Source organism: Nomascus leucogenys, chromosome 18 (genome assembly GCF_006542625.1).
Source record: "Nomascus leucogenys isolate Asia chromosome 18, Asia_NLE_v1, whole genome shotgun sequence".
NCBI classification, from domain to species: domain Eukaryota; kingdom Metazoa; phylum Chordata; class Mammalia; order Primates; family Hylobatidae; genus Nomascus; species Nomascus leucogenys.
In genome coordinates this window covers 60,021,173-60,036,345 of record NC_044398.1, presented here as the reverse complement: position 1 = coordinate 60,036,345, position 15,173 = coordinate 60,021,173, and positions in this window count along the sequence as shown.

Here is a 15,173-nt window from a genome sequence, read left to right as displayed (position 1 = left end):
TTTGAAAGCCACGCTTCCACTTCTCAATTCCATGGTCATTGAAAAAAAGGCTTCACTGCTTGACCCTCACTTTCAGTTTTGTGCATTGGCTTTGTGACACTGAACAGGGAAAGATCTCATTTTAGGGGGACAAGCTTTGTTGTTAGCAGTACAGAAGCTTCAGAATTTAGGGCTCAGGACTGTTACGGTTTAGCTTTATTTTGAAACTATTTACTCTTACTTTTTTTCTTATGAGAAAATAGAAGCTTGTTATTCATTGACACTGTCTATTCAAGTTTTGGAATGCCTGCATCAGTTCAGAGGTATTTGTTATAAAAGGGTGCTAGGCTGGGAGTACTTTGAGCTCTGTTAACACTGTGTGTATGAGTGTAAATCACGTCTGTCACTTCTCTTCTGGACCTCTGCATTCTCATCTGACTTTATTATTCTTTTTTTTTTTTTTAATTATACTTTAGGGTTTTAGGGTACATGTGCACAATGTGCAGGTTTGTTACATATGTATCCATGTGCCATGTTGATTTCCTGCACCCATTAACTCGTCATTTAGCATTAGGTGTATCTCCTAATGCTGTCCCTCCCCCCTCCCCCCACCCCACAACAGTCCCCGGAGTGTGATGTTCCCCTTCCTGTGTCCATGAGTTCTCATTGTTCAATTCCCACCTATGAGAGAGAACATGCGGTGTTTGGTTTTTTGTCCTTGCGATAGTTTACTGAGAATGATGTTTTCCAGTTTCATCCATGTCCCTACAAAGGACACGAACTCATCATTTTTTATGGCTGCATAGTATTCCATGGTGTATATGTGCCACATTTTCTTAATCCAGTCTATCGTTGTTGGACATTTGGGTTGGTTCCAACTCTTTGCTATTGTGAATAGTGCCGCAATAAACATACGTGTGCATGTGTCTTTATAGCAGCATGATTTATAGGCTGGGTCAAATGGTATTTCTAGTTCTAGATCCCTGAGGAATCGCCACACTGACTTCCACAATGGTTGAACTAGTTTACAGTCCCACCAACAGTGTAAAAGTGTTCCTATTTCTCCACATCCTCTCCAGCACCTGTTGTTTCCTGTTTTTTTAATGATGGCCATTCTAACTGGTGTGAGATGGTATCTCACTGTGGTTTTGATTTGCATTTCTCTGATGGCCAGTGATGATGAGCATTTCTTCATGTGTTTTCTGGCTGCATAAATGTCTTCTTTTGAGAAGTGTCTGTTCATGTCCTCTGCCCACTTTTTGATGGGGTTGTTTGTTTTTTTCTTGTAAATTTGTTTGAGTTCATTGTAGATTCTGGATATTAGCCCTTTGTCAGATGAGTAGGTTGCAAAAATTTTCTCCCATTCTGTAGGTTGCCTGTTCATTCTGATGATATTATTCTTTATATTTATTATGCCTTATTCTCCTTTTTCTAAGTTCATTGGCTATAGCTTGTCCTAGAAGCCCTTTAGCTAGAGTATGAAGTAGTTAAATGTTTTTAGTAACTTCAACCTCCCCTCTCTGTAAGTATTCTCTCAGTTGCATCCCTTATGTTCCTCTCCTTGTCTGGGGACCTAGTAACTTTGTGCCCCTATCCTTTCCTTTCCTTCCTTAGCAATTTATTTCCTCCAGTTATTATCTGGTAAATATATTCACACTGGAATATAAATGCATGAGAAAGATTTAAAATGTAACTTCTCTTGGGATATTTGCAATGAAACAATTTTAGAAATTAAGGAAAAAAAATAGCCCCATTAGGTGGGTGAGACTCCTACACACACTTTTTTTTTTTTTTTTTTTGTGAGACGAAGTCTCACTCTGTCATCCAGGCTGGAGTGCAGTGGCGCGATCTTGGCTCACTGCAGTCTCCACCTCCCAGGTTCAAGCAATTCTCTGCCTCAGCCTCCCGAGTGGCTGGGATTACAGGCACCTGCCACCACACCCGGCTGATGGTGAACATCTTGTCCAGTCTGGTCTTGAACTCCTGACCTTGTGATCCACCCGCCTCGGCCTCCCAAAGTGCTGGGATTATAGGTGTGACCCACCGTGCCTAGCCTATGCACACACTTTCACCTATTATGTGAAACTATTCAACCGTAATAGTTGACACCTATTATGTCAACTAACTCACAAGGCAAGACCTGGTTTGAGACACACCTCTATAGGTGATAGAACGCACAATTACAACACAGTTTCTCAGAACTGCAGCACTCACACACAATTCAACAAGCACCAGGAGGCATTGTTCCTCCTTGCTCCTACTCTTCCTGACAAAAATACAGGTGCATCTTCATGAAGAGTAAGAGCTATATGTTTTCTTTCATTCCTTGGAAGATAAAGAGACATATTCTTGCTCTTCCCAAATCAAGAGCACAAATGTTTACAAAGATTTTAGACCGATGACTTATCAAAGGTTGTTGAATTTGAATACTTTTTTCAAATATAGAGAAGTTAGTACTCCAGCCAAACTCATCGGTAAATCCCGAGATAACTATGTTTTCAGTATCTAATGAAAACTTTACCTAGCAAAATGTTCTGTTTACTGAAAAAGAAAAATTATTCAGAAGCCAAGTGTCACACAACGCATTCTCTTACATCCTTCAGGCCTTTTAGCAAATGTCACCTACTCGATGAAGCCCTCCCTAATATTCTCATTTTAAATAGTAATCATGCCCCATTCCTAAACCCCTAACCATACATTTTTCTTCATTGCTTTTGCCTCTCTCTTGCATGCTGTACACTTACTTTTTTATTTTATATTTTCTCTTTAACCACAAGAACGTAAGCTTTGTGGGGACAGGGACTTTGTTCATTGCTGTATTCATAGCCCTTATACCACTATCTGGTGTTTCATAGGCCCTTGGTAACACAGCAGTTACATAAATGAATGACATTAAATAATTTGTGAAAATATGGAGCAAGAGTTAGAGACCAGACTGGCCAACATGGTGAAACCTGGTCTCTACTAAAAATACAAAAATTAGCTGGGCATGGTGATGCTCACCTGTAGTTCCAAGCTACTCGGGAGGCTGAGGCAGGAGAGTTGCTTGAACCCGGGAGGCGGAGGTTGCAGTGAGTTGAGATCACGCCACTGCACTCCAGCCTGGGCAACAGAGTGAAACTCCATCTCAAAAAAAGAAAAAGAAGAAGAAAATATGGAGCAAGTTCTAAATATGGGTGGTGAATGCTCAACAAATGTTTATAGTCTTTGAAAAACAAATTTTGTACAAATACGTATGGAAGCCATTAGTGTAACTGGAAACATGTCTGTTACATTTATAGCATATTATGTTATATATTTATCCATGACAGTGAGGATTGGATAGAGTAAATGTGCAGTTTAATGAAGGTTAAAAATATATTGATGTATTTGAATGATGCTTACTAAAAGACACTTTATTAAAATATTTAAACTAACCTTTTAGAACTTTGATTATTTCAAATAAAACTAAGCATCTGTTTCAGAGCATTAGTATCACTAGCTTTTACACTGCATTATTTTCTTAACTATTTAGTAGCAATAAATTGCTATAATATAATGACTAAAACAAATCATTAAATGTTGTCATGAAATAGCTGTGCGTTTCAATTTAGTCAATAAGATTTCACATAATAATTGCTAAAGTATTTTTTGTTCTATTTTGTATAATCAAAGGAAACCAACTTTACCATTCAGAAATTAAGGATATTAAATTTCTGATATTTATTGGAAGAAATAGATGAACCTCTAAATATTTCTTCATTTTAATTAAAGAGATAGCTAGATTTTGCATTCTGCCTTTTGAAAGCCTTTTGGAATTTATTAATCGTACTTCAAAAAATATTTTAACTCCTCAGAAATATTTAGAAAGGCCTAACTTTATTTTCAAAATACTTGACAGATAATTTGCTCTACAAACATTGTGTATTACATTAAAGAATCATTGAAAACACAGTTTCTGTATTGAATCAGAGTAAAAAATAAGCTCAATTACAAATATATCCTCTAATTGTACAAGTTAATAAATGGCTGCATACTTCGTACCAGAGTTTTAGCAGGTTCCAAATCCATGCTTATTATAACCAATAAGAGATGCCATGAAGGTTGCAGGAAATATTTTTCCATGCAGACTGCTGGAAGGCATGTTAATATGAAGCCCAGAGATTGTGAAAGTATGATACTCCAATATACAGCTTGAGCCCAGGAGCGCCTGTTAGTTGTGGCAGGCTGCAGTCGTGCACAAGTGCTTACAGCTGCAGTGACATGGTGCTAAGCATGTTTTAAGACTAGTCCCAGTCGAGCAGCATCTTATCCAACCAGAAACAATCCCACAATCCAGCTCTTTTTAAGTGATCATCCTTGTATCATAACAGATTAAGGTTGCAGCTACTTTGGATTATGTTTAATCTAACCTTTATCCATTCACATCTTCACCTGAAACTTACAAGGACCAAGAGTCAATTGCCGGGACATAATTCACAATGACACTGATCTTTCCTTCCTCTCTCTAATTATCTGGATTAAGAATAACACTTTTGAGTAATTATTTTCACATTGGATAAACATTAAGCTTTCCTGGATTTATCTGAGCTTTTTCCTAACATGAAATAGATCCAACCAGGCTTATAAGAACATAACTGACAGCAGTGACAGCTTAATGAAGGCAACCCTAAACAACTAAAACAATAAGGAAATGTTTATTTTCCATGGTTAAGAATATTCAGGAATCAGAAACTTAACAAATTTTGTGGCCAAAAACCTCCTAGACAACAAATTACAATGCTCTAACTTTTTTTCTTTCTTTATAATGATTCAGTAATCCTCAAGTTCAAACTCTGAAACACCGAGAGCCACGATGATGACATAAAACTAGCTATACTGATACTAGCCATGAAAAATAATATCTTTATTTTCCTAACCAATGTAATGTCCTAAAAAAGACAACATATCACATTAGAATCGATGTGCTGAAATTATAATTAGAGTGAATCAAATACTTGCTATATCACTTCTGATGGCTATTTTTGATCATTCTGAATTGTCCTTCCAAGATTGCACACAGTCCCCAAAATTGGTATCACAAACAAGCTAGAAAAATCTTCCAAGCTTGTCTTTGAAACTGTCTAAGATCATATACAATTACACACTAAAATCACATCACAAAACCCAATTACACTTTGGCTTTGCAGATCCACAGATAACCTCTTAAAGAGCAAACTCCCTCACTGTGTCGACCTGTGACCTCAAGCTCTTTTTCCAATCTTCAGCAGCAGTGCTATATATTTCTTAGCTAGAGTGAAAAGCCCAAACTCTGAACAGTGAAAAAGACCTGCAGGATTTTTGAAGGGTATCAAGTGTACCATCTACCATTATTTTAATGCTAAGGTTAATATTGCTAATATTTTATTATCATCCTTTAATATATCTTACACATTGTTCTGCCTCTTACTTATAACCAAACATTTTTAATAAACGAATTTCCATTAAGTACCCTGCCTTCATTTTAATGGCTTAAAGGTCCATAAGCAGTAACATTGTTAAGCTTCAAAAAAGGAAGAAGGAAGGGAAGGAAGGAAGGAAGGAAGGAAGGAAGGAAGGAAGGAAGGAAGGGGGAGGGAGGGAGGGAGGGAAAGAGATCACTGGCTATTTTAATGGAATTAAAAAAACTGATTCCAAACTAACAAATTTTGAACAAGCATTTATGATGAGAAGAAGAAGAAGAGAAGTGAGCTGGCTCTGACAGCAACATCTCTCACAAGTCCATGATTACATTTGTTAATCTGAGTTTGGAGCATCATAATCATTGAATATGTGATTCTCCATAGAAAAGGGAAGAACTCTAGTTTCATACCAATTCTTTTCCATAGTTTCTTAAAAAATCACCAAAGGGAAAATACGAAGAAGTTACTTAAGGCATTTTCTATGGGTGAATGTGATTAAAGAGGTAAATAAAATGTCATCCAAGTCTATATGTGAAAAAACTCAAAATCATTGCAAGTTCTTTTTCAGAATTGGGGTCATTACAGCTTTACCTATCTGTTCACTTATTTGTATTCTTAAGCTTCCTAATTTTTTAAATAGCAACTATGGAATTACGGCGCATCAGAATTGCAGTGGTACTTGGAAGTCAGTGGCTCCAACTCCCCAAACCTTACCATCTGCAGAGTTATGTTGGTGACTGGTAAATGCTCACTAGCATAGGTCTACATTATCCCAAGTAATAATGCCAAGTATGTGTGAATAGCTAAGTCAAAGATACTCTCTTACAACTGTCCTCCTCTCCAATGTAATATATTAGGTTTTGTAAGGATGCATGGAAGATGTGAACAAAATAAAATGATATTAACGCATAAGTAATGGCATCATCAGCCATTTATACTCAACTCCTTGCAGATATTACCTTAACACAAAAGAAATTCCCCTGTTCAGCTCAAAGTGTTCAGAATGAGTCAGGAAAATTATTAGGCCTCAAAAATGGAATGCCAGCAAAACAAACCACTTAGAATTTTGAAAAATATTACCATAGAGGAACTATGTGCTAGAGAACAAAAGATGATACAGAATTAACATCAGAAAGATTAAATGAATATTCTTAAGTGATTACAGATATCTTATGGGCAAGCACAAACATTCGAGTTCATATTTGAACAATGTATGATAGAAAAAGAATCCACAAAATTAAAGTCCTGGGCTTTTTTCCCCTAGAGAATGATAAATCATTTTTATTTCATAGGTATTCCCTTAAATTTCTAATGCACAGATATTTATTTATGTATTGCATCAGGTTAGCTGGTAAGTTATATGAGACCAGGTGCTACATTTTGTAAACTTAGTAAAGCCATTTATAGTGACTAGTCAGATGAATGAAACTCTGAGAGTACTGAAAATCCATGAACAAATTGAGCTGCAATGTAATTACTTTTACTATTAATGCCCAAAATACCATTTCTATAAGCTAAAGTCATTGTGGATTCCCTCCATAACCCTCCATACCTCTTACGTAATAGTGAAAGAATAGAACTCCTTAATGATTTTGCCTTTCTAAAGATCTATAAAGAAAGAAAAGAGAAGCATCCAGAGACATAGGTAAAATTTTTGAAATCTGAAATGACCAAAATATATTTTAAAGTCTGAAAATACTCTGATATTGAAAATGTAATATAAAAAATTTTAAGAAAATATAACAAAATAAATTAGGTGTTTGATAGAAGGTGTGAAATCTCTAACTGCTGACCATGCTTTATAAACATTTACATTATACTGCAGCTATTCATACTTACAGACTTCCTGAACACCATATAATTTTACCCATTGTTGTATAAGTTGCATTCCTTACACAAATGTTGTATGGTGGTGTGAGGCATGTGTTCTTGACAATCTAGACACTTACCTCTTGACAGTACTTAAAAAAAGGCCAAGTCTACATGACAGCCCCAGATGGTTTTTAAGTGAAGAGCAGAAAAAGTAATATAATTGATTTGGTGCTTGTTGAGATGTCCTAAATATTTGGTTTCAACTTTTACCTAACCCATCGATTCCACCTTTTTTATTTCTACTTAAAAAAAAAACCCACAGAGGATCGGGGCTATATGTTTAGTATTCTAAAAATATCTCAGAAATTCTGCTGGAGTAACAGTTCCTTCAGAACTTTTCCATACTGTTAAATTGCTAACCCTATTTGACATATATGTTTAGAGTTCACCTTTAGAAGGCTCTACTTAGACACTTCACCAAGTCCCTGGGTCTCCCCCAAGTAGCCTTCAATGAGTTTCTCTAGATGAACACCGTAGTTTATTTCTATACCTACAGAAAATAATTCCCAAAGCAAGTTTTCCAATTAGTTTTGAGAGTTGATACTTTCAGAGATATGGGAATAGAAATAATATTAATTAGCAGTTTATAAAATATGTACAAGGAACTCAGGACAATAAGATTTGTTCTGTTGGAGTTTAGTTAGATTTCATTTGCACATCATTTGATTTGATGTAGTTGAATTTGGCTTGGCTAGATTTGGTTTTGTTGGTGTGATTGGTTTTGGAGAGGAAAGCTGAGGGTGCCGGGAAGAGGGCTTTGTTCTGAGTAAAAAAGTGTCTTGATGATCTCAGACCCCACAGACAATAAAAAAACATAAGATATCCTCACTGGTTCAAGACCCCCCAAACTAAAAAATGAAACATGAGTGAGGGATGTAAATAATCATCGTTGAAGTTCAATAGATGAAGAAAAGAACAGAGTGGTCAGTGAAAGTTTCATGAAACATTTGGGACCTTACTGACTATCCACTCTTTTAACAGTTAATCATTGAACACATTATACAAACACTCTTTTATGTTATAAAATATATAAAAATGTATACCAAACACAATAGGGAGATAAAAATATCTATAAATACACGTGTTTATAGACTCTGTATTCAGTTCTACTGTTCTATTTACATTCTACTTAATATTATACCTTTGTTTAAATCTTAATATGTGGTAGTGTTAAGCCTCCAACTCTGTTCTTCAGGATTGTCTTAGCTATTCCTTGTTTTTTGACAAATACATTTTACAATCACCTTGTCAATTTCTACAATTAAAGTATCTGCCAAGATTGTGAATAGAATCGTACTAAATCTATAGATCAGATTTGGGTAGAAATGGCATCAGTGCAATAGCTGAGTCTTCAAAATAAAGAATATAAGATAGTTCTCCATATATGCTGTTTTGTTTGTTTCAGATATAGTTCATAAAAATGCCTGTGCATTCAACTTTGGTTAAATTTATTACTAAGTACTTAAATGTTTTTGATGCTGTTGTTGAGAGAAACTTTGATTTTGGTTTTATTTTTCAGTTACTACTGGTTTATAAAAATAAAGAGATGTTTGAATATTCAGCACCTCCTCTACATTCCTCTGCTCTTTTCTTTCCAAAAGAAATGGAACTATTTCTTTTGTACTATATAACTTCTACTTCTTTCATCTTGCCTTATTGCCTTGCCTTATTCCATCAGATGCAATATTAGATGCAACTCAATATTTGATATAAGATTCACTTCAATCTTGGACAGAAATCTTTCAATAATTCAGCATTAAGAATGTTGCTTACTATGTGTATTTTTATGGATACAGTTTATCAGTTTAAAGCAGTCCTTTCTGTTTCTAGTACACTAAAAGTATTATTAAAGGATTTTTAATTTCTCAACATTTTTCTTATTCTATCAATGTGGTGAGCTACATAAATTGATAATTTTCTAATATAGCATATTTACATCCCTAGAATAAGTCCCAGTTGGCTGTGATGTACAAGGATTTGTAGATATTACTGAACTCTATTTTCTAATTTTGGTGAGGCATACTTTGAGTTTATTGTGAATCACAGCTTGCAGTCAGTGCTTTCCTTGAGTGGAACATATTTTTCAAAGAAATGCTAAAAAAGAGACTGATAGATTAAATTGAATTCATTACACCCCTCTGATATTGTCTGGATATTTGTCCCCTCCAAATCTCATGCTGAAATTTGATTCCCAGTGTTGGAGGTGGGGCCTAATGGGAAGTATGTCTTTAACTAGATTAAGCTAAACATAAAAATATACTGATGTCTCCAACTCTAGTTCAGCAGCACACAGGACTCCAGTTCAGTAGCAACTCTAGTCCAGTTCCCCCCACAACCTTGCCTCTCTGTAACCTACCAACCATCCCAATAGTAAGAAAGCTAACTCCTACTATTTTTCTCTCTTGTACTTATTTAATTCTAGTATATATCCATAGTGGTTTCAGAATTGTTTATCTGCATGTATAAAACAACAACCAATTGCGATATGGTGTCCATATACATTTCCTTTTGCCTTAGTCTCTACTCATTTCCAAAATTACGTAGGACAGCATATTTTCCCTCTACAATATGTAGTGAGGTTATTTCATTCATTTGTAATACAATTAGATACTTTGTCAAATAATTTTTCTGGGTCTATTTATATAATCATATTGATTTTCTTATTTAGTCTATTAATAGGGTGAATTACATTAATTGATTTTTGAATGTTGAACTAGCGTTTCATTCCTAGAATAAACCCCAGTTGATCATGTTGTATTTTCCAGTTTATATATTGCCAAATTTGATTTTCTAGTATTTTGTTAAGAAGTTTTAACATGTATGTCCATTACAGATATTACTCTGTCATTTTTCTTATAAAGTGTTTATCTGGTTTTCATATTAGAGTACACGGGCCTTGTAAAAGGTAATATTCACTCTACTTATATTTTCTGAAAGGGATTGTGGAGGATTGGCAATATTGTTTGTTTACTAAAATGTTTGATAGAATTCACCAGTGAAACTTTATGGGACAAGTGCTTTTTTGGAAATGTTTAAAAGATTTTTAATTTACAAATTTTAATTTTAATTTACAAATGCTGGTTATCTGTTTCTCCTTAAGTGAATTTTGGTAGTTTGTGTCTTTCAAAGAACTGGTAATTTCATCTAAGTTACTCAGTTTGTGGATGAAAAGTTGTTCATAGTACTATCATGTTATCATTTTAATATCCATGGGATCAGCAGTGATAATCCCTTTTTCATTTCCAATCTTGGTAATTTAGATTGTTTTCTCTCTTTTCTTCTCGGTTAGCCAGGCTAGAGTTTTGTCACTTTTCCTGAACTTTTCAAAGAACCAGTTTTTGTTTTCATTGATTTTCTCCAGTGTTTTCCTATTTCCAATTTCATTGGTTTCTGCTCTAAATTTTATTTATTTATTCTGATTGCTTTAGATTTACTTTGCTTTCTCTCTCTAATGGTCGTAAATTAGAAGCTTAGATCATTGATTTTAGACCTTTTTTTTCTAATGTGTGCATTTATTTAATGCTATATATTTTCTCTAAGCACTTGTGTCCATTCATTTTGTGCTGCTACAACAGAACTGGGTAATTTAAAATAAACAGGAATGTATTGGCTCAAGATTCTGGAGGCTGAGAAGCTCAATATTGAGGGGCTGGCATCTGATCAGGGCCTTCTTCTCACATCACCCCATGGTGGAAAGACAAAAAAAGGCAAGAGAGAGTGAGAGAGTGAGCTTGCAGCCTCAAGCCCGCTTATAATCAGCATTAATCCATTCATGAGTGATCATCACCTAAACACCTCCCATTAGGCCCCACATCCCAACACATTGTATTGGGAATTAAGTTTCCAACACACACTTTTTGGGGACACATTCAAACCATAACAGAACTGTTTTTTGATTCATCCCCAAAATTTGGATAGGTTGTGTAGGGTGAGGGTGGAATATACCAGAATTGGGAGGGAGACACAGAGCATTTCATCAGGTTTTATCTCTGCTGCAACCTTCCTGTCCCGGAAGAGCATCCACTCAATCCCTGCTGGTGCATGGCCAGGAGATGAAAGAACCTGCCTAGACCACTTTCTGCTGCTGGATAGGAGGATAAGGAGATACCTGGTCTGGTTTCAGGGCCTAATATTCTATCTGAGATTCTTAACTATGCTGATAATTCCTTCTGAGAAGATACTTCCTCCACATTTCCCACCCCCACCAAATGTGACCTCTCTTCTCACTTAGAGATGATTTCTACGTTTGTCTGCCCTCTGAGTATCAATCTTTATCTGATACTCAAACAACCTTTTCCTAAACTCACTATTGCATAACGAGCTACACTAGATAATCACACTAAAAACTAAAAAAGATTTGTAAAGTATATGACTCTTGCCTGTCACAAAGATGAAAATAATGAAGACTCCAGTCCCTCTCCCCTGCCAGAGGTGCCTGCAAAGCCTGCTCTGTTACAATTTACCTCTCTCCAAAATTATTTGTGTGAATTCCTGTCCAACAGTTAATGATATGGTTTGGCTCTGTGTCCCCACCCAAATTTCATGTTGAATTGTAATTGCCAGTGTTGAGGGAGGTACTTGGTGGGAAGTGATTGAATCATAGGGTTGGATTTCCCCCTTGCTGTTCTTGTGATTGAGTTCTCTTGAGGTCTAGTTTTCTAAAAGTATGTGGCACTTCCCCCTTTGCCTTCTCTCTCTCCTGTTAGCCACGAGAAGATGTCCCTGTTTCCCCTTTGCCTTCTGCCATGACCGTAAGTTTCCTGAGACCTCCCTCCCAAGCCATGGCTCCCCTCCAGCCTGTGGAACTAAGAGTCAATTAAACCTCTTCTTTTTATAAATTACCCAGTCTCAGGTAGTTCTTTACAGCTGTGTGAAAACAGACTAATATGCTCTTGTTCACAAAAATCCTACTACTAGGAAAGAAAAAGCAGGTCTCAAGAAGGGAAGTCCTTACCATAAATAAATAAATTCTCATAAAAAGTACTCTTGACTGCTTATACAAGTTACTAAACTACTTCTATGTAAGTGTTTTCAAAATGCATTTGTAACGTCCAGGAACTTGGTAGCTAAGAGACTAGAGCAGTCCCCTGAGGACAGTGAAGTCTCTCTGTTCTTACTGTATGCATATTATCAATGAGGAAAAGGCAGCATCTTATTTTAAAAATTTGACCAGTGGTTTTATTTTTAAAATTATATATATAAAGGATGCATATATTATACATTTTTTTACAAAAATGCCAGGATTGCATTTTTGTATTTTATAAAAAATGTCAGGATTGCATTTTGTATTTTAGAAAAAAAAAATGCTAGTACTGCATTCTCCACATTGTTCTGAACATTGTTTTTTATATTACCACTATATCTTGGAGGTTATTCAATGATATTATATATAGATCTGTATTATTAATGTGGAGTGGCATATAGTATTTTATTGCACATTTGTAACAGGACTCATTTAATCTGTCCCCTACAAATGGACTTTTAAGTGATTTCTTATATTTTTGCCATTGCAATTATTGCTAAAAGATTTGCAAATGCTGCATGTGCAAATGTCTGCAGAATAAGTGCTAAAATTTGAATGTTTATATTTTTCCAATCTTTACCCCTTCTTTGATTGTAAGCATGCATCATATATGCAGAAGGGAAAAAATGCTTTTAGAAAGGCCCAATGTTGCATTATTAAAGAAACGTTAGCATTTTCGGGCATTCATATCCTGAACAGCATTAAAAATAAATGAGATACATAATAAATTGCTCTTTTTAAATAACAACTGATTTTGAAACTATACTCAATTTTATTTGGATCACATTTAAAGATAGTCATTTATTTTTCCGCTCTCTAATTTTATAAACCCTTTGGTTAAAACTTTTCAAATGAGTTGTAGTCTACACATGTTGGCTTTCTAAAACTTATCTTACCAAACATTTGTCAGTATTTTATCATTCTGAGACTTCTATTAAATTGCTCCATTGGTTTCCATGAAGATAGCTTAGTCATCCCAAAAATTTATCTCCGGAAGTTGTAAAACCCTGATCATGTTTCAGTTATTAGGTATTCCAAATTGAAAATTAATCTTCCTCAGACTTTTAAGAAGTTCCTCCTATCATGGAAATAAATTTGAAATCAACCTTTTTTTTTCATGTCCACCTGCCATCTTTATAAAAGTCAAAACCATATGTGCTTGGTCTTTGAAGTGCAGTTTTGTCCTCTAATGATATCCTTCACATAACAGTATTATTCCACTAGCCCCAACTTCCCATTGCTCAAGTGGAGCCCAACTCAGCAGAAGAGTGACAAATGCATGTGCAGATGGGTGATGTCGGGGTAACAAATGACCACAGCCTATGAAGTTACAAACACAGAAATGTCAACAAGTTGCCCAGATAAAATGACATACAAAATGAGCCAACATAGGCTGAATATTTAGAGCAATTTCTGGTTTGAATTACAAAATCAATTTTTCTTAGATGAAATGTTTCTTGGAACAGAGGATCTATTGTTTATTTTTTTCAAATATATAGCAAGTTTTTTAGTTAGCAATTGTGATTAATGTGTACTGATTCATTTATTTTGTTACAGAAAACTAAACCATTTTTGTTTGTGTGAAAATAGGCTTCACTGACCTGAATAAATACACATTCTAATTCACCAGTTGTGAAGTCTCAACCATCAATATTATTGCTAAAAACTTTGTGGTAAATAATTTTTTTGGTCTCATTTTAAATCACAGACATAAAATGTAGAAAGTTTTACCCCACTAGTATCAGCTAGAGGAATGTTTGATATATGAAATAGAGTCCTACAGGGCACAGGATAGACTTCAGCCTTCAGAAAAAAAAGAAAAAAAAAAACTCTAGTCAACTAAAATAGAGACCATTTTGAGGGATAAATGATATAGCTCTTGGATTGTTAGATGTAAAAACCAGATGGAAAGGAAAATCAAAAGAAAAGCTGCTCCATTTTTCAATCACACATCACAAAGGTAAGCACAGAATACTTGAAAGCCTATCAGTTATGGTGCCTTGTTTTCTGCATACCAACCATTATAATCTTAACATTTGGGAATGCTGGAAACATTTTTGTAGATTGAAATGTGAAGTTTTTCCATGTTCGTCATTCACAATGTATTGAGTCTATTCCATGTATCCCTATATATAAAATATCTTTTTAACCAACTCCACTAAATATTCTTTGAGTCTCAAATCCTTAAGCAGGCAGATTCTGCGAAAAAACTCCTTCTTGAAAACTGAAAAATCTATATAATAAGGCTCAGGTGGAAAGAGTGTGGTGTAAAGCATCTCAACTGGAGTCCAAAAGCACAATGGTGTTATTCAAATAGGTCACAGTTGTGCCCAAGATGCTGCAAAGGAACAGTATCTAAGTGGACAGACCCTGGGCCAGCAACATCCACCCAGGAACAAGCTTATGTATATATCCACAAAATGAAATACCACTCAGCAATAAAAAGGAGCAAACTATTGATACATGCAAAAACATGAATGAATTTCACAAACAATATGCTGAATAAAAGAGTCAAAGAGAAATGGTATATTCAATATAATTCCATTTGTATAAAATGCAAATTTGTCTGTAGTGACAAAATGCAGATCAGTGGTTGCCTCTGGCATGGATCAAAGGCAGTACTGCAAAGGAGTACATGGAATCTGAGGATTGCGGAAATTTTCTGTATCTTGTTCATGGCAGAGGTTCATGGGTATACACAATTGTCAAAACTCATGAAATTTTATACTTGAAATTGGTGCAATTATTATACTTGTTATTTTTCAATAAAGTTGATTAGAAAAATCTTATTCATATTATCATAAAAGTTTCAAGCTCATATTTATGAATGAAATAGAACTTTTGCCTATATATGTTATGTTTTAGTATGTGTAATTATT